Raw genomic sequence first — 18982 nt, 5'->3', positions numbered from 1 at the left:
TATTACTTTTCTGCTATGTTAATGTTGCATAACAACCTCCGCAGAACCTCAGTGGCTTAAAATAATTATTTATTTAAACCTCAGTGGTCTGCAGATCATAAATCTCAGCCAGGTTATTTTGAGCTAAATTTAAGACCACAGGTTTTTGGTCATGTGTTTTCATTCTGGTAATCTGGCTGAAGCAACAGTGGATAACCGTGGTACGGCATTTTCAAGAAACAAGGTGGAAACAGAAACACATAATGCCATTCTGTTAAGGCTACAATCAGAAATGACATCCTGTCACTTTTCCTCTGGTTAAATTAAGTTTGCATGACTATATTTAACGTTAATTCTTTACAGAAGTATACTCTATAAATACCAAGCCTTGGAAGACACTTGGAGGAAAGGAAAAATTTATTGATAAATACTGTAATCTGCCACTAGAACTTGCCAAGAGATTTATGTTGCCAGTTGGTTTTAATCAACCAGTATTTATTATTCTTTTGTAGGATTCAGAAAATTCATACAAATGAGTGTATAGTATGAGGTAAATAATATGTGAATCCTTAATAACTTTAAGCCTAGAAGGAGACCCAGTAACACAACATGGATAAGAATAAACTCAGGATAAGTGAGAACCCAGATTAACTGTATATGTTAACTATCAATGCCTAAATAAATGGATAAACCTTACAAAATAAAAAATATATGTATTCAAATAAATGAAGATCATTTTATTACAATGGGCTACAGGAAAGATTTTAATGGTAGCTCTTATACTAGCTAACTTTTAAATATATAGTTGGAAAACTCTGAATGAATGAAGTCAACCCTCTTGTTCATAGTTGGTTCCCTATTATATTTTGTAATCTGGATTACGTTTTATTGAAGTGCAGACTCTCCGGATTGGAAGAGCCCTTAAATGATGTGGGAACCTCAGCAAGTTGTATAGGAAGAAAATTAAAATGAATCATTGTACACAGTCACAGCCATTCTTGTGTTTATTAAATTTCTGAAATTTTCCTGTATACTTACTATGCATGAGTTCAAGGACTGTTCCTGGATGATCATTTCGTATCCTGAGTTAAAAGAAAGTTTTATTTTGCCTCTAGCCTATTATATAGCACAATCTTCAAGTGCGGTTTACTCTTTGGGTATTTTAAATGGTACCAATAAAACACACTGGTTTGCTAGTTTTTAACTTAACATTTCTAAAACATAACCTAAGAACAAGACAGAGCAATTTGACAGTTACATTTTTGAGAAACTCATTGCAAAAGGTTTTTTTTTTTTCAATTTATCCAAGATTTGTTTTCTTTAGCTACTGTTTTGCAAAAAGTATGCAATATGTTTTTATCATGAAAAGAAATATATTCTAAGTATGATACTGTTTTAAGTATCATGTATATTAAATGGTTCTGGAGGCAATAATCTTGACTGAGAAACTATGTAGATCCAAATAACAAGTCCCAAATTTATGTGTCAAAATTACTTATTTCTCCTTAAGGTAATTAAGAATAAAACCAGATTGATATGTCCTTTTGAAGGATAATTATTCTGTAGAAGACCATCAAGACTGAAATTTTTATGAAAACTTCTAAAAGCAAGAAGCCTAATATAGGAATGTTAATAAAACATGCATTGGCTTTACATTGTATAGGCAGAATAAGAGATTCTCTGTGCAGGTATACTCATGCACATAAACTGGGGAATTACAGGAGAAAGTATTAAAATTTCAAAATATACATTTAAAAATTTTAATACTATTTGAATACATTATTTTGTTTCTGGTTAATAAAAGCTTATATTTGGTCTTTCCATTTTTTTTTTCAGTTAAAAAGTCATTTTACAGAATCTTTTTCAATTCTAGTTTAAATTTTTCTAATAAAAGTCTCTATTATCAATCCCATTTTTCCACTTCTTCCACAATGCCTATTAGCAACCAGCACTCTGTTGCCATTCTCTGTTTCTATGAGTTAGAATAGTTTTCAATATTGTCTGAAGTAATTTGGAAAGGGATTGAAATAATGAAGGGCTCTTAATAAAATGAAATTAAATATTTTGCATCAAATATCTCTGTTATTTCAAAAATATTTTTTGTGAATCAGTTAACAGTTTTGAAATTGGAGGTAAAAACTGATGCTTCTTATAGTCTATAGAGAAGTCTTTCAGCTATGGATAGTTCATAAGGAATGGCCACTTTCAATTTAGAGAATATATTATTAATTTAAATTTTATTAAAAGCATAAATGTTTTGAATTTCCATATCTGAAAAAAATAATGATTGATTTTTAACTTTCTTTTCTTTCTTTCATTTTTTCCTTTTCCTTACTTTTCTTTTTTTCTTTTTCTTTCTTTCTATTGAAGTTAGTTGACACAGTATTGCATTAGTTTCAGGTGTACAACATAGTGATTTAACAAGTCTGCATGTTATGCTATGACCACCACAAGTGTAACTACCGTGATCACCATACAATGCTATTACAATACTACTGACTAAATTTAAAGTTGGGTTTAAAAATATGTATTTAATTTTGAAAGTTACTCTTTAACCATGGATAAAATATATACTTGTTATTGTACTATTATATTCTGGAAAAGAGTACAACAATTTGCAAATGTTTGCTTTGCACTTAAGTTTATACCATTCACAGGTTATTTGTTTTCCAAAAGATTTTTGCCTCAATCACAAGATTTATTTTATTTTACATGGGGAGTATAGTTGAATTAAAAATCTTTATTGCTTTTTTTAATCCATTTTTAAGGAGATTAACAGAACTACCATGATGACAATAACTGACATTTGTTTATGCCTACTTTTGTTTAATACAAAATTGAACATAATTTCTTAATTTTCTCTTTTCCCTCTCTGCTTTAGATGTGGATAGACATTTAATAAAATTGTGTAATGAAAGAGTTTCCATAATCCTTTGTCTTAACCTCTTCATTTTTAGAAGTGAGAATTCTAAGGATTAACTAATTTTGTGGCAGGCTAGCAATTCAACCTGAAAAACCTAATGAATAAGTTCAGTCTTGTTCTATTAATTTGTTTTACAGTTGAGATCCACAAAAGTAGGTGTCATATTCTTTTTTTTTTTTTTTTTTTAATTTATTTATGATAGTCACAGAGAGAGAGAGAGAGAGAGAGAGAGGCAGAGACACAGGCAGAGGAAGAAGCAGGCTCCATGCACCGGGAGCCCGACGTGGGATTCGATCCTGTGTTTCCAGGATCGCGCCCTGGGCCAAAGGCAGGCGCTAAACTGCTGCGCCACCCAGGGTTCCCAGGTGTCATATTCTTAACATTAGTTCTGTTAGTAATCAAATCTGAAATTTTATTGGTATAGAACCTGACTTTCAAAAGCAGTAACATAATTGAAAAATAATAACACACTTCTTGTAGAAGTTTGATTAATGTCTACTGAATTTCATACTTGACACTGATTATAAAATAGAATAAGTGACATTACTCATTTACTCAACAAATATTTACTGAGCATATGTTATGTGTCCAGGCTCTATGATCTATCAGTAAACAAAACAGGCAAAAATCCCTGCCATCATGAAGACATTTATTCTAGTGGGGAAACAAAAATAAACGAGAAACAGTGTAAACTATTTCTTACATTAAGCAGTGGTAAAGAAAAAGAAAAAGTGCTAAAGGAAAAGAAAAGGACAAGGTAGGGAGATATTAAGTGTAGGAGATAGGATAACAGTTGTAGTTAAAGTAGGCTGAAATGTCTCACTGAAAATCTGATTTTTAAAAATAATGATCTGAAGGAAATGCAGATGTATGTGGGAAGAGCATCCAGGCAAAGGGAACAGAAAGGGCAAAAACCTTAATGTGGGTATGTAGCTGGCAGATTTGAAGATTATGGAGGAGGAGTTGGGGTTGACTAAAGGAAGTGTTGATGTATATGAGGTCCATGAAGGAGCAAGGAATCAGGTTATAAATGGTCTTACAGATCAAGTTGAAGATTCTAACTTTCATGTTGAGAGGGAAAACAATGATCAGTTGAAAATTTTTCAGTAAAGTCATTTAGGGAATCAATAGAATGATATAGTTCAAAGACTGAATCTTAGGGTTCTTACTATTTAGTTGTTAGATATTTTAAAAACAAAACAAGACAAAAAAGTAGACTAAGGAAAGATAGCCAGAAGACTGGAATAAAACCAAGCATGTGTTTGATTAGAAAAGAGGCCAAGTGAAGAAAGTATTTCAAGCTAGAATGATCTAGGGTGCCACCTGCTTCTGATACATCAAAAAAGGTGAGAAAATTGACCATTGGACTTAGCAGTATGGAGATCAATAGTGACAGCGAAATGAGCAGTTTTGTTGGAGTTTTGGCAATTAATACATGATGTAGTGAATTTGAGAGAAAAATAGGAAGAAAGACGTTCAAAGAATAAAGAAAGGCAGCTATTTCAGGGAGTTTTACTTTATACTTAGAATGAGGTGATAGCTGCTAGGAGAAGTGGTATCAATATAGTTTCTCTTTATTAATTGAACAACATAACTGCATGTTATTTTGATGTTGATGAGTATGCTCCAGTTGATTAGGAGTATTTGATAATTAAAAAAAAAAAAAGACAAAAGGGAAACTGCTACAGCAATGTCTTTGAGGAAAAAAAGGGAGATGAGATTCTGTATGCAATGGAAAACTTATATTTTAGTTGGAGTACAGTCCATCCTGATGATAGAAGTGAAATTAGAGTATTCAAGTACAAATGCAGGAAAACAGATGTGAAGGAAGAGGTGGTAGGTGGAATTTCTCTTCAATTTCTATATTTTCTTCAATGAAATAGGAAAAATGGTCAAAGCTGAGAGCAGGAGAAAATTTGAGGCAAAGGGAACTAGTACAACAAAATCTTAGAGTAAAAGAGTGAATGGACTATAAAAATACAATATGAGTTAATGCTCATAAGTTTAAAGCTAGTCCAGCTGGTTTGGGGTTTCTTTCAGGCTGGTACAATGGTGCAGTTTTAGATGTGCAGCTGGTGGAGATTTGGATTAAACTGTAATTGTGGCTTAGCTAAGAGAATAAACAGAAATGTGATAGAAAACAAAGGATAAAAAAAAGAAAACAAAGGATGTTGCATTTATTTAAGTGAGATATTTTACAATAGCAATTAAATTTAAGCTTGATGGTAAGAGAAGTCTGGGTGTTGGATCAAAGGTGAGAGATAAGGAAATATACTAAGGTCTCACTGGCTTCAAACCATTGTTGGAGTTGGGCTTTTAGAGGGATTGAGCTGGAAAGATAGAACATTTTGGTAAGATACACTTGAAATTGAGGTTGTGGAAGAGCAGCAGTGATTAGTAACAACAGTTATGGATATGATCACAGAAGTGATTTTGAAATTAGAGTGGGAACCAAGATGCTCCAGAAGAATGGAAAGGTCTAGGACCTTGAGTTTACTGCTGAAGAAGTAGTGTTGGAGATAGTTGCAGTGAGCCAGGAGCTAATATCCTCAAAGAACAAAGGGAGGCAACATGGGAGACAACAGCCAAGGAAGTGTTTTATAGAGGAAAGACATTCATTTGTCTGGAATAGGATGATGAATACAAAAAGGCTACTTATCACACTTTGAGCCCCAGCCTTATTAAGTCTACAGAAGAAGCAGTATCATCAGGAAAGAACCAGATTTTAGTTAGAACAAGACAGTGGGAGAGACATTCAAGGGAGAGACTGAGGACACAATTTTGCTAGTGATTAAACTTGAGAGAAAAAGAAAATGTGGATGGTGAATGGATAAAGAGGATTCAGAAGAGATCTTGGAGTAGGAAGAGACTTCACAGATAAGATAATATTTTATATCTTGAAGGCTCTTCATAATATAACTAATACCCAGTCTTTTTGAGTATTTTCTGACTGGCTTGTTCAAGGAAGCCCATTCCAAAAAGGAGATATTTTCTACGTTCAAAGCTACTTCCATTTGCCTGAAAATTAAATAAAATCCATACAACACAGGCTCCTTATGATTAGGACTTTCCATTATTTCCTGTCTCTGCTCCCTGTTTTGATTATGAGATTCAGTCTCTCTGGTTTACCTACTGTCTTCCCTCTTCCTTTTCCGAGACTGGACATTTATAGATCTCCTAGTTACTTGATTCAAATAACTGATCATTTTATCAGCTGACCACCCTAACAGCTACCACCATTTCAAGTAACTTTGGTGAGGAGGTAGCCAATTCATTGATCCCCAATTGTCTCACTGCCTTCTACTTTCACATTATTCCTCCATAGAAGGAATAATAATCCACCTTCTCTTTCTGGCCATTTCATATTACTCCTTTAAAAAATATTCTTGACTTCTTTGCACTAATCTCACACCACTGAAAGAGTGCAACGATGGACAAACCCCTCTCTGTGCCTATATCCCAAGAGCTAAGCATCAAACAGTAGATTGGAGGTACTATAGTTTCACTCTCACTGCACTTAAGTGGGCTTTCCGCGATGCATTCAAGAAACTGTTTCTCCAGAAAGTTTACTTTGCTTTTTCACACAATAAAATCACATTTTAGCCACTCTACTTAAATCTTTTATTACTTCTTTTTTCTCTTTATTAATCTCAGTTTATGGCTTCAATCCCTACCAAGAATGCATCAGATAGTAACCCCATAATATTTTTGCTACCATATCTAAAAATTAACCTGCTGCCCTCCCTTCTCACGACCATGAGGAAAGTGCTGCTCCAAGTCAAATCCATTCCCTTCGTGTGTGCTTCTTTGCTCCCACCGCACTTCTGGATCTTCTGTGTCCTGCATCTCAGCATCTTGATTTCTACCACACACTGTCTCTGCTCAGTCAGACATGATCTAATACCTGTAATCTTAAGCAAGACAAGCCTTGACTTGACCTCATATATCCCTTTAGCTATGACTTTTAACTGTCTGTTGTTTCCTATATCCTTTCATAACCAGCTTTTCAAGAGAATTTGTGTGTGTGTGTGTGTGTGTGTGTGTGTTTCGTTTGTTGTTTTACTTATACTATTTCAACTTTCTCACCCTCCATTTGATTTGCCACGCTTACCATTCTAGAGTTCTGCTTGCAGGGTTATCAATTAATAACATGTTTCTATCCTAATTTAGCTGTCAACTATTTTACATAATTGAGCACTGTTTTCTTCCTGTGGAGATCAAGGGGATGTTTTGTGGTTATATATTCTCAGGCTCTAAAATTCAAGTGATGACAAAATGTAATTATTTTAATTTCTTTCTTCTTATAACCACAATTAGCTTTTGAGTTCCGGTTCTGCTTGGTAGCAGAACAAAAAAACAAAGATAACTGAATCAATTCTAAGTAAATTCATCTGCTTGAAAGTATTCTCAGGCTTAGGTTTTCAGTCAGATCAAAACTGCCTTTCTCCCTCCTCTTTCTTTTCTTCCTGGATGGGTTTAATTTCTGAAAAGTTTATAAAATGCAATAATATCAGATGGTGAGGCATCTGGACTTCATCCTTCCTTTGTCCTAGATTGACATCTGTTGCAATGTACAAGCATGTCCCATGTCCCCACCACGATGGCATCTGTTGAGGTTTCTGTATTCCCACATGGTTTCTTGACACACATCCTTACACTGCTCTTTGTTATAATTTCCTCTCATCATGACCATGGATCTCTTCAACATCTGCCTGCTTTCTCTCTCTCAGCCAGGTGTCTTTGCCTTATCAGAGGCAAAGAGAAATCCTGTTGCTTTCTTGTGTTACCCAGGGACCACATGAGACTTGCTGTGGCTGCCTTGTCTTTTCCCTCTTCAGCAGCAAAGAGACCTCTCAGCCCTTGCTTCAGTTTTATCTGGGGTACTAGGGAATCCTAAAAGGATATTTTTTCACATTGTCCCAGAAAGGATTAGGGTAAATGCATCCTTCATTCATGGGTCCCCAAACTCTTTAGTAATTTCTGTAAATACTGATTAAACTTCTGTTTTAATTTTTACTGATTTATGAGCAGAAAAGACAGTGCATAAAACCCCTTAGGTCCCACCAGGGTCTAAAGGATTCTCTCCAACACATTGTTCAACTCTTTTCTCCTACCAAAAGGAGTAATTATACTTATTATTTGAATGAGGGGGAAGAGCAATTTAATGTTTCCATTCTTCCCACTCTTTGTTATATCAGTAACATACCTTTCATTAAAATAATAATCAAAGACTTAGCATCTCTGCTTTTAGGTCTCTTGTTTTCACTCATCTCAGCTAGCGGGTCTAGGGAAAAAAAGGACCACATGTTAAAGGTGAAGATACTTGGTGAAGATTAGAGGGAGAGATTTGCATTTCTGCAGGAGGGCAGAGTAAGTGATCTGCCCATCTCTTTAGGGAAAGATTATAAATGCTGACTAGATTAACACATTTAAATTTGTTGATGAGCAGAATAGAAAGTAAGGAATACTCTGAGGCAAAACTAAATGAAAGGAGAAAATGAAAAGTCATAAGCAATATGCTGATCCTAGCTTCCATCTTGAGAGCAATTGCAAATTCTAGTGAACCTGAGTTTTAGTTTTCATAGATTTGCAGAGCATAGAAAATAGAGAGATAAATTAAGTACTTTTTTAAATTAGGAAGGCTAAAAGACTATAATCCCATCATAAAGCTGGGTCCACCAAATTAGCTAGTCCCTGGATGTAAGTGTAAAAAATATGTAAATGTACATTTACTGAGGGTTATATAAGAAGATACTCTTATCTTAAATCCTAGTGCTGAATAAGAGGGAAAAATAATCCTAGCTAAAAACCAACCCTTATATTGGATTATAGCCTGAATTTACCTTATTTAATGTAATGTGAAAGACTGTAATGCAACACTACAGTTGAAAGAGGTCCTAGTTTGGTATAGTCCCCTAGTCACCTGGCAGAAATAATTGTGAATTTTCTCTGCAAGGAACTCTCTTTAGTCCAAGCCACAAATAATTCCCATGAGTTAAATTTTAAGAAATACAAATTTATAATAAAAAATCACAAACACCCAATGAAATAAGATACTGTAGCCAGAGTCTCCAAAAATGAGTCAGAATATCAAAACTGAATCTACAAAATAAATATGCTTCATGGGTTGGATAAATAAATCAAAGTACTAAGAAGAAGATAGGGCACCAGGGTGGCTCAGTTGGTTGAACATCTTCCTCTGGCTCAGGACATGATCCTGGGGTCTTGGGATCTATCCCCACATGGGCTCACTGCTCTTTGAGGAGTCTGCTTCTCCCTCTCCCTCTGGCCCTCTGCCTCCCCCTGCCTGTGCTCTCTCACTCCATCTCTCTCTGAAATAAATAAATAAATAAATAAACAAATAAACAAATAAATAAATAAATAATAAAATCTTTTAAAACTAAAAAAAAAAAAAAAAAAAAAACGTACTGAGAAGAGGAAAATAGCAAGAGATTATTAAAGAGACCAAAAAGATTTAGCTAAAGATTCAGAAGATTGGTTTGATATTGAAACTATTATTTTAAGTCAGAGTCTCTGGAAGCAGACTCTGAGAAACACATGTACATGCAGGAGGTTTATTTGAGTGTGTTCTTGGGAGAAAAAAAACAAAAAACAATAACACCTTCTACAGGGCGGTAAGAGAAGCCTGATTAAGTGATGCAGTTGATCAGGAGCCTCAGCTGATCTTATCATAAACTCTGGACCTACTCACTCCTAAAATTACTACTCAAAGCCAGACGCATTTTTAGTGTTTCTATTATAGAGAACAGCAGCCATCCCACAGATGGAACATAAGGTTATAAGGGGAAAATGAAATCAGAGGCATGAAAATTTCTTAGAAATTCTGAAAGTTCTGCACGCATGGTTATCATGACCATCTATCCAGGAATCAAAAGTATAGCCACTGGAGTCAGATAATTTCAATTCACTCCTGACTCTGACACTCACTAGCTACAAGACCAAAAGCAAATTATTGTCTCTCTCTTTTCCTCAGTTTTCCCATATCTAAGGTGAAATGGATAAAACCTACCTCTAGGATTGTTGTGGAGGAGAGGACGTAACTGAAGAACAAGCATAACACTTATGCAATAATAGTTTATTAAATATTATCTGATACAATAAAAATACTTTTAAAAGGGGAGAGGAGGATCATAATCATGATCCCTAATTTAGCTTCTGCCTAAATTTTTTCTATATTTACTTTGATGTACTATTTTAATTCCCTGCCCCTAAGACATTTCCTGACCATAGCATATACAGAACCTAATTCTCGCTCCAAAAGCAAAACAATATTTTATTGAAGTTTCCTTTTATTGAAATATATGCATTCTGAAACATCAGGAGTACTCTTTCTCTGATGATTTTTTCTAAACTTTTAAGAATAAAATCACCCATCTTACCTTTGTTATTGCAGCATATCACATATTTGCATTGTGATACTGTTTCATGGACTAAGCATTTTAGAATAGGGTGATTCCTTTTACCTTGTTCCTACATTGACAAAACAAGTGTAGATTATAGCATTGAGATTTTTATTGGCAGAAGCACTATTAAATAACTTTGAAAAATATATTTTTTATCTGTGCCCTGAAAAGACTATATATGATTTTCTTCTTGCATTTGTTTTCCTTCCCTTCGCACAACTGAGGTACAATTGTTTTTACTAAAATAAAGTCCCTTTATTCTGGCCCTTTGAAAAGAGCAAAATTACTGCTAATCTTTATGTTGAAATTTCCAACCTTTCCAGTAGAATTGGAATAAATCTTAAATGGAAGCTGATCCACAGCAGATTTCTTTATAGCAATAAACAAGTACTTCATTTTATTCTTTATGTTTGACCAGATTTATCCTGTTCTTCTTTAAAGAAAATCTGGGGCAAGTTGGCTCCTACAATAAGCTGTCAAGATGAAAAATCCACACTGTAATGTCAATTTGCAATGCTTGTGGTTCAAAGGATATTTATGGCACATGTGATTTATTTTTCAATCACCTAAGATTTAACAAAGAAACTATATCATGATTAATCTCAAAAAAATTGAGAGGTAATTTATTTTTACAAATTCTGGTTGAACAGCAAAAGCATGTCATTTCTAAAGGTGCTATTAGGAACAACAATAGATACCAGTTATTGAAGTATGTATAGACTGAATATTTTAAATTGCAAAGAAAACAAAAGGCAACACCTGAGGAAAAACTAATATAGATACTCTACTGTCATTTGGGGGAATGCTTTCATGGATATTAGATAGGTAAAAGTGATGTATAACATCTTTTTAGGGCTTTAAAAGCCCTAAATTAATCTCATAACATGAGATTAATCTTTTATTTTTCAAATGCATGCCATCCTCCTGAGTCTAACATGGTAATTTTAAAACCAATTTTGGCTTTCTTTTTTTTTTTTTAAGATTTCATTTATTTATTTGAGAGACAGAGAGAGAGACCACAAGCAAGGGGAGTGGCAGAGGAAGAGGGAGAAGTGAGCTGCCTAAGCAGGACACCAACACCTGGGTATTCCAATCCTGGGATCCTGGATCATGACCTGAGCCAAAGGCAGACGCTTAACCTGCTGATCACGCAGGCAAGAAAACTCAGGTTTTCTTAATAATAAAATTGACAAAAATAAATTAATTGAGATGAAAATTCAACAGTGTTGGGATAGCTCCTATGTTTCAAATGCTCCGATTCTTGATTTTGGCAAATGACTTCTTGCACTTCTTAGCATTAATTTAGGACAATCTACTTTAGAATTAATCCCCTAACATTCACTTTTCAGCTGTATTCTATTCAGGATTAAACCTTATAAACCTGCCTTCTGCTGAGTAAGTTCTTGGCTTCCTTACTTATACAATTTTATTTTCTTAATGATAACATCTATCATTGCAAATTGCACCTGACATAAATTCTCCTTACGGTCTTTCTCCTTGCTTTCCTGCAAAACTGTTTTAGTCTTGTTTTAACTATAAAAACTAATAGTTGACAGTTTTTGCTAAAGTGCATTATTCTATGACTGAAGATTATATAAACTACTAATTGTTGTTCTTTTATCACAAGTATGTAAACAGTATGTTTGGATGTGTTTGAATAGATATTGAAATATCTAAGATACAGTGTTAAAAAAGTTAGTTTGAAAATAGTGTGCTTGTGACTATAGTTGTCTGTATAAATATATTTGTTCTTTAAATAACAATGTTAAAACATGTTGGTATGTGCCTAGAAAAAAATCTTGTATGACTTGCAGCAAATTCAGCATTCATTTATTAAGTGGGATCATGGTGAATATCCATTCCCTATACCCAATGTGTTATAATTGGCAAGAGTTTTGTTTTGGTTTGGCTTAGTTTAAAATTAAAATATTGCATTTATTTCAACACAGCTGAATTTAGTGTGGAAAGGGTTTTTGTTTGGTTGGTTTGGTTTGGCTTTGCACTCTGTTTTGGTAATGAAACATGGGAAAAGCCCACATTTTAACAATGACTAATTCTAGGAGGTAGAATTATAGGCAATCTTAATTTCCTTGCTTCTTGACTATATTTAAAACATGTGTTCATAAAAAAGAATTATCAATTTAGGCAGTGCAAGGTAGAATCATGAGAATGGCCTAACATTCAAAAACTTCTTCATTTATGACACCTGTAAAAACATCTCATTTCTCATACACTTTGTTTTGGAAATATGCTTTTATTATTATGGTTAACTCTTGATGAAATGTATTTGTCAATAAAGTACCTTAATTGTGTGAGCATTGTTAAATCAGCAAACCAAATATAGTACATCATAGCTAAGTTATTGCTTGACTTTCTCAAAAACGTCAGTCAATTGCTTTTGAGGGGAATGATAAGTGAGATTTTTCTTTAGCATTTTTTTTCTTGGTGGTTATGTCAGCTTTTTGTTTCTTGTTTTTTATTAGAGTCACAGGTAATGACAGGAGAAAAATAAGATACCTTCTTTCATATATATCAGGGAAAATAGATTGGGAAGATTAGTTTCTATTTGTAAAAACAATTTTTTTAAATAAAATAAAAATAGTACTAAGTAAGCCATTAAGATAAGCTATTTCTTTCCTTTCTGTTTTAATTTGCTAAATCACTCTTTCTTATGAAAGGCATTTGGGTTTCATTAATTTGTTTTAATATTCTTATATCATGAAGTGTGCATATTTTATTCCTAATTATCCACTCTATTCTTCTGGCTAGTATTGTCTTTCTTTGACATCCGGCTTTCCTTTGCCTCTTCAAACATCTCCAAAATATTTAAGATATTTGATAGCTAATGGTAATGTCAGAGGACATTTTCTGGATCCAAGCCAATCATAATGTCTTTAAGTAATGTTTATATATACCAAGCTTGCCAGCTACTTACCCAGCGCATAACAGAAGATAAATGTACATCACTCTACTACCAAGACTAAAAGAAGCCAAGCCACCTGACTGCTAGCAACCTAATTTTTACATAGCTGTTTATAATTCTCATCGTCATGTTACAGCAATATGATTTATTAATCCTTCTGGCATTTTTCTCCTTGACAGCTTCTCAGCTGCTGTTACATCCTTCTTGGATGGGTAAGTTCTATATACTATTTTGAAACTGTGAGTCAAATCTTATGTGTTGAGACTTCATTTGTTTTAGGCACTTAGTCTACTAAAGGGGAAGAAGTTGAATTTAACAGTATCAAGACTAGAAAAAATAGGGTTCAAGAGAAGTAAAAATGAAGAAAAATAAATTTGAAGATGTGATTGCAATAGAAACTTTCCATAATTTTAACTCAGAGTGAGTTAAATATAATTTACATTATAATCTTTATAGGCAGGCTGTAGCATTTTACTCCAAATGGAATATATACTTTTAAGATCTTGGCATTCTGTTATGAGTATTCAAGTACCATTTGATTCAGTACCATTTTTGCAAGAATATTTAGAATTTTGCACCTTTTAACTATACTTTAAATTTTCTTTTTTAAAAATATATCTTTATTTTTTTAAGATTTTGTTTATTTATTCATGAGAGACACAGAGAGAGACAGAGACAGAGACACAGGCAGAGGGAGAAGCAGGCTTCATGTAGAGAGGCTGATGTGGGACTCGATCCTGGATCTCCAGGATCACACCCTGAAACTTTTATATTTTCAAGTTACTTTAAAATTATCAAAGTTAGCTAAAACCACCAGTTCAAGATAGTATTTATCCATTATTTTCATGTAATTATTATATTATAAAATTAGATTTGATGTTACTTACAAATTATACATATTAAATACAAACAGTAAAAAAAAGCTATTGGAAGGGAGAGTGTATACACTCAATTTTGGTTTGTTTTTTTATAACAAAACCTGGAAAAAGACCAGAATCATGTAGATTCACATATATTAACCATGACTAACTCCAAGAGAGAGAATTATAGGTAATCTTAATTTTCTTCATATATGTTTATATATATTTGCTTCCTATTTATATATTGCATACACACACACCAATGATTTAGCTCTAAACAGGCTTGTATTGCTAGAATTTACAACAAAAAAGAGAAAAAAATTAATACCATAGTTTCCTTTATCTAATAAATGAAATGAAGTATTTTTATCTAATAGGTACAGACACATTTCTTTATGCGAGTAAATCCAGAAGCAATTCAGCCATTTAAAATATATTATGTACTATCATATTGTCAACTATAAATTTCCATAGACTTTTTGTTGCAGATGGATAATTTGTATTTTTAGATCTCTATCTGATCTGCTGTCTGCATATTGGCATTCTACATCTATAGTGTAATACTTGATATTAGTGAAAATTTTGCTATGGAAAATGAAGATAATGTGGGTTCATGTCACTTCCTTATGATCTAATTTGATACTGTTAGTTTAAAATTGTGAGAGTAAGGTACAGTTTATCATGAGATGATCTCACTCAAAATTCAGATGCTTCAAATTGGCTGCTATTAAGTGATAAATTACATTTTTGTCATGATTATTTGAAAGTTTGAGATGAGTATCTATAGGAGTATATTCTCTAGTGTTGATTAGAGAAGGATCTGTAATCTTTAGACATTAACAATCTTCTGTGAAAGCTTTGGTATGTGATTGTATGTTTCCTCAACTATTCAGATGCTATCACATATCTTCATAGAAGTAAATAAAACAAATGGTTTATTTCTGTGGGAAAAATGCAACCATAATGCAACTTAGAATACTTTAACCTCTGTCAGGAGCTTGTTTTGAGATGCCAGAGTTCTTCACTATTATATTAGAAAGTAATACTGTTTGTCTACAGTTTGTGATTTTATTTTATTTTTTGTTATTTTATTTTTAAAAATATTTTATTTATTTATTTGAGGGAGAGAGCAGAGCAGGAGAGAGGGCATGAGTAGAGGGCAGGGGCAGAGGGAGAAGCAGGCTCCCCTCTGAGCAGGGAGCCCGCCACAGGCTCTGTCCCATGGTCCTAGATCTTGACCTAAGCCAAAAGCAGATGATTAACCAACTGAGCCATCCAAGTGCCCTTGTCTAAAGTATTTTAAGCATATCTGTGGTGACTGCCAGTGAGTACACAAAATAAGAATTTTAGTCTCTGTGTCTATCTAGTTTCCTGTGGAGTCTTTTGTGTGACCGAGTCTAACTCAAAATCTTTTACTACTTATACCCAATTTGTTTAAGTTCCCTCAGAACTGGTAAACAATCAAGGAGAACCAATTAAGCAATTATTAATTTTCACAAAGCTTCTTGTTCATTAAAAAAGGGAGAAAAAGAGGAAAATCTGGTGTACCCTAGATTTTAAGAAGTAGACTCCTCTATTTCAATCTCTTCTTTTATAGTATATAATAATATGAGGTAGGAGGTAGGAGATAATCTCACAACATCCAGAAAACTTGAATTTTAAGTCACTTACCTTTATTAATATAGTAATACTATCAGAGACCCATTTAAAGTTAGTGTTGATTTTTACACTTTTAGTAATTTGACAAATAATTTACTTAGGTTCATGTTATTAAAATGACATTTTACCAAAGCAAACTGTATATACAAGGAAACTGTATATACATTGTTTTATATACATGTGTGTACATTGATTGTGGTATATGTAATATATATTATATATATATCATAATAACATATGTATACAGTTAATGCTTAAACAGTCATTATAAGGTTTTAGACTAGAGAAAGTGGATGCCCCAAAAGATAGCTCTGGCAGTGATAACAATAAATTTAAAGTATTAATCTTTATTCATTAATAAGTGTCTCAAAAATTGGGTAAATAAATTTAAAGTATTAGATTACCCAATTTTTGAAACACTTATTAATGAATAGATTAATTTTAGAAAATTATTAAGAATGCCTAGAGTTTTGTCAAAATTCAGCTACGTAAAGCTTCATCATTGGGACAAGGGCAGCAGTGTCAAAGAGGTCATTAAAGATTGTTGCATCTTGCACTTTATTATCATGAAGTAAAGATTTACGAAGAATTATTAATTGGACAAAAGATTTACAAAGAATTATTAATTGGACACTAATTTATTTATTATTTGAATCATAATTAATGACAAAGTGTTTATTTTGAATCACAATGAAAGTGTTTCATATTTTTAAAAAGTCATGTGTAGTAAAAATCTATGAACTTAAATTTTTATTCAGGTTTGGAGCTTTTCAGCATCTTATAAAAAATGAAATTTCCAGTGCTTGGGTATTGTGTAGAATGTGTCCAGATAAAGAAAAAACCTACATGTGCTTATACAGTAGCCTTATTTTTCAATAGCCCTAAACGAAGTGCCTTGACTCTCTTTTGCTTACCTAAGTGAATTAAGACATACCTGTACTCAGTTTGCAAACATGCAATTTCAGAGACGTTTGCAGAGGTGAGAAATTTGTTTCATGCTTGTTGCATGTTTACCAGTGAACTTTATTGTAGTTGTTACATTTTATTTTTTATCAAATTCAGAGAATTAGGAAAAAGATTATAATGATATTTTGATTTACATGTAATTATGAATTTCTAAGGATAACAATTATGAACCTGGCAACATTAATATTTTTATATTCTCCAAATTCAAAGAGTAAGAAGAACCAACTTTCTTAGTTAATTGTTATATAAATTACTGAATAAACACTGTGTGATTGGGGCTATCAGTGTATAAAAGTGCTGTAAGACTTGGAACATTATTTCAACCTCAATGCAGCACATATGCCTCCATATTCTTCTCAAGAAGCAGGAATAAGGGTGCCTGTGTGGTTCAGTTGATTTAGTGTTTGATTCTTGATTTTGGCTCAGCTCATGATCTCCATCCAGGTCCTGAGATTGAGGGCCACATCAGGTTCTGTGTGCTCAGAGTGGAATCTGCTTGAGATTCTCTCCTGCTCTCCCTCTGCCCCTCCCTCTACTTGCACACACATACGATAGATGATAGATAGATAGATAGATAGATAGATAGATAGATAGATAGATGATAGATAGATAGATAATAGATAGATAGATATATGATAGATAGATGATAGATAATAGATAGGATCTTTTAAAAAAAGCATGAGGACCCCTGAGTTTAGCATATATAGAAATATGACAGACCTGTGGTTTTCATATGTAAACCATATCTTTCCCACTAAAATAACCCAATGTATTACATGCATATCAATTGGTCGAGACCCAGTTCTCATCCCTTCATAACCCCCAACACCAGAATGAAGGATGGACATATGATTCAGGTCTATAAAATTAGAGTTTGCTATGCCATTGTTCTGACAGTTCAGTATCAGGCTATGTGAACAATACAAGTTAGGTTACTACTTTTGTCCTTATCTGCTACTATAAAGGAACACAGTAAAGCAAACCTGAGATATGAATAGAAAGAGTCCCTATGTCATGGTTTGAGACCTAGAATCTTTTCAATAACATCTGTCAATATAGTCACTTTAAAAAAAAGATTGTTATTTTCAGATTGATTCTTGATAAATCCACTAAAAATATTGACTTGATGGGATATGATATTTTGGGACTTCCAGATCATTCTCTGAGGTGGTCTTAATAATAATATGTTAACAGAATCAAAATGTTGTGTGACCAAGATCTAGACTTTGCACAAAATTTGTCAAAGTTGTGGAGAATAAGGTATTTAGATACATATTTTTACAATGTTGAGTATGTGCATATGTGTGTGCCTTTGTGTTTAATTTTCTAGGAAGTAAGTTAATTACAAGAAAAGATCCAATAACAGATTTACAAGTGTTGAATCTTTTGATAGCATCTAAAGAATTGGCCTCTATGTCAGACGTTTAATTGTTATAAGGACATTAGCTCTGTTCTTCAGTGTCTTTTGGAACCTTTGGAGAAGCTGTATGCATAGAATCTTATATGACCTGCAGCAATGCTAGTATTTCCTTCTCTTTCAGCTTACACCCTGCTTGTTGCATTGTTTACCTTGCACCTCCTCCCACTTTTACCCTCTTTTCTCCAGTTCTTGAGATACCTGATGGGAGAAGATAGCAATTACTAAACAATGACTACAATGTGCTAAAGTGCTCACCCATCCATAAGATTCTTCTATTTACTGTCCTTGTTAATTATGTTGATATTTGCATAATCTAAGATGTATGTGGTTAACACATCAGGATTTAAAAAGACCATGGAAAAAATTTTATCCACAGTTCTTTCTTTCATTGAATTATGTGAAATTAATAATATCTGGGCTAACAATTCTACACACAATAAATGTCATAACATCTTAGTATCTACTCTTTTAAAATATACAATGAGTAGGAAATATCAGAAAGGGAGACAGAACATAAAGACTCCTAACTCTGGGAAATGAACTAGGGGTGGTGGAAAGGGAGGAGGGTGGGGGGGTGGGGGTGAATGGGTGACGGGCACTGAGGGGGGCACTTGACGGGATGAGCACTGGGTGTTATTCTGTATGTTGGCAAATTGAACACCAATAAAAATAAATTTATTATTTTAAAAAAGGTAACACCCACATAAAGTAAGCTCTTTTGTACCCAAATTGTTCATAAAAATAAATCACAAATATAAAGTTAAAAAAATAAATAAATAAAATAAAAATATACAATGAAAGATACCATTAAAGCATGGCATGCTGTAT

The 18982-nt window shown here is 33.3% G+C and overlaps 1 protein-coding gene across 2 annotated transcripts in view; it reads left to right on the top strand.

The window, feature by feature from the left end:
• The window catches only part of MGAT4C (MGAT4 family member C), a 725894-nt gene that overhangs the window by 76483 nt on the left and 630429 nt on the right, over nt 1-18982 (top strand). For both annotated transcript variants that reach the window (XM_072772985.1, XM_072772980.1), the window contains exon 2: nt 13429-13461. The gene's annotated coding sequence lies outside the window, so the exon portion shown is untranslated. The remainder of the gene's footprint in view (nt 1-13428; nt 13462-18982) is intronic.

The sequence above is a fragment of the Canis lupus genome, chromosome 13 (assembly GCF_048164855.1).
Source record: "Canis lupus baileyi chromosome 13, mCanLup2.hap1, whole genome shotgun sequence".
Taxonomy (NCBI): Eukaryota; Metazoa; Chordata; class Mammalia; order Carnivora; family Canidae; genus Canis; species Canis lupus.
Note: the sequence above shows the minus strand (reverse complement) of the source record. Positions and strands in the feature narration are given on the sequence as shown.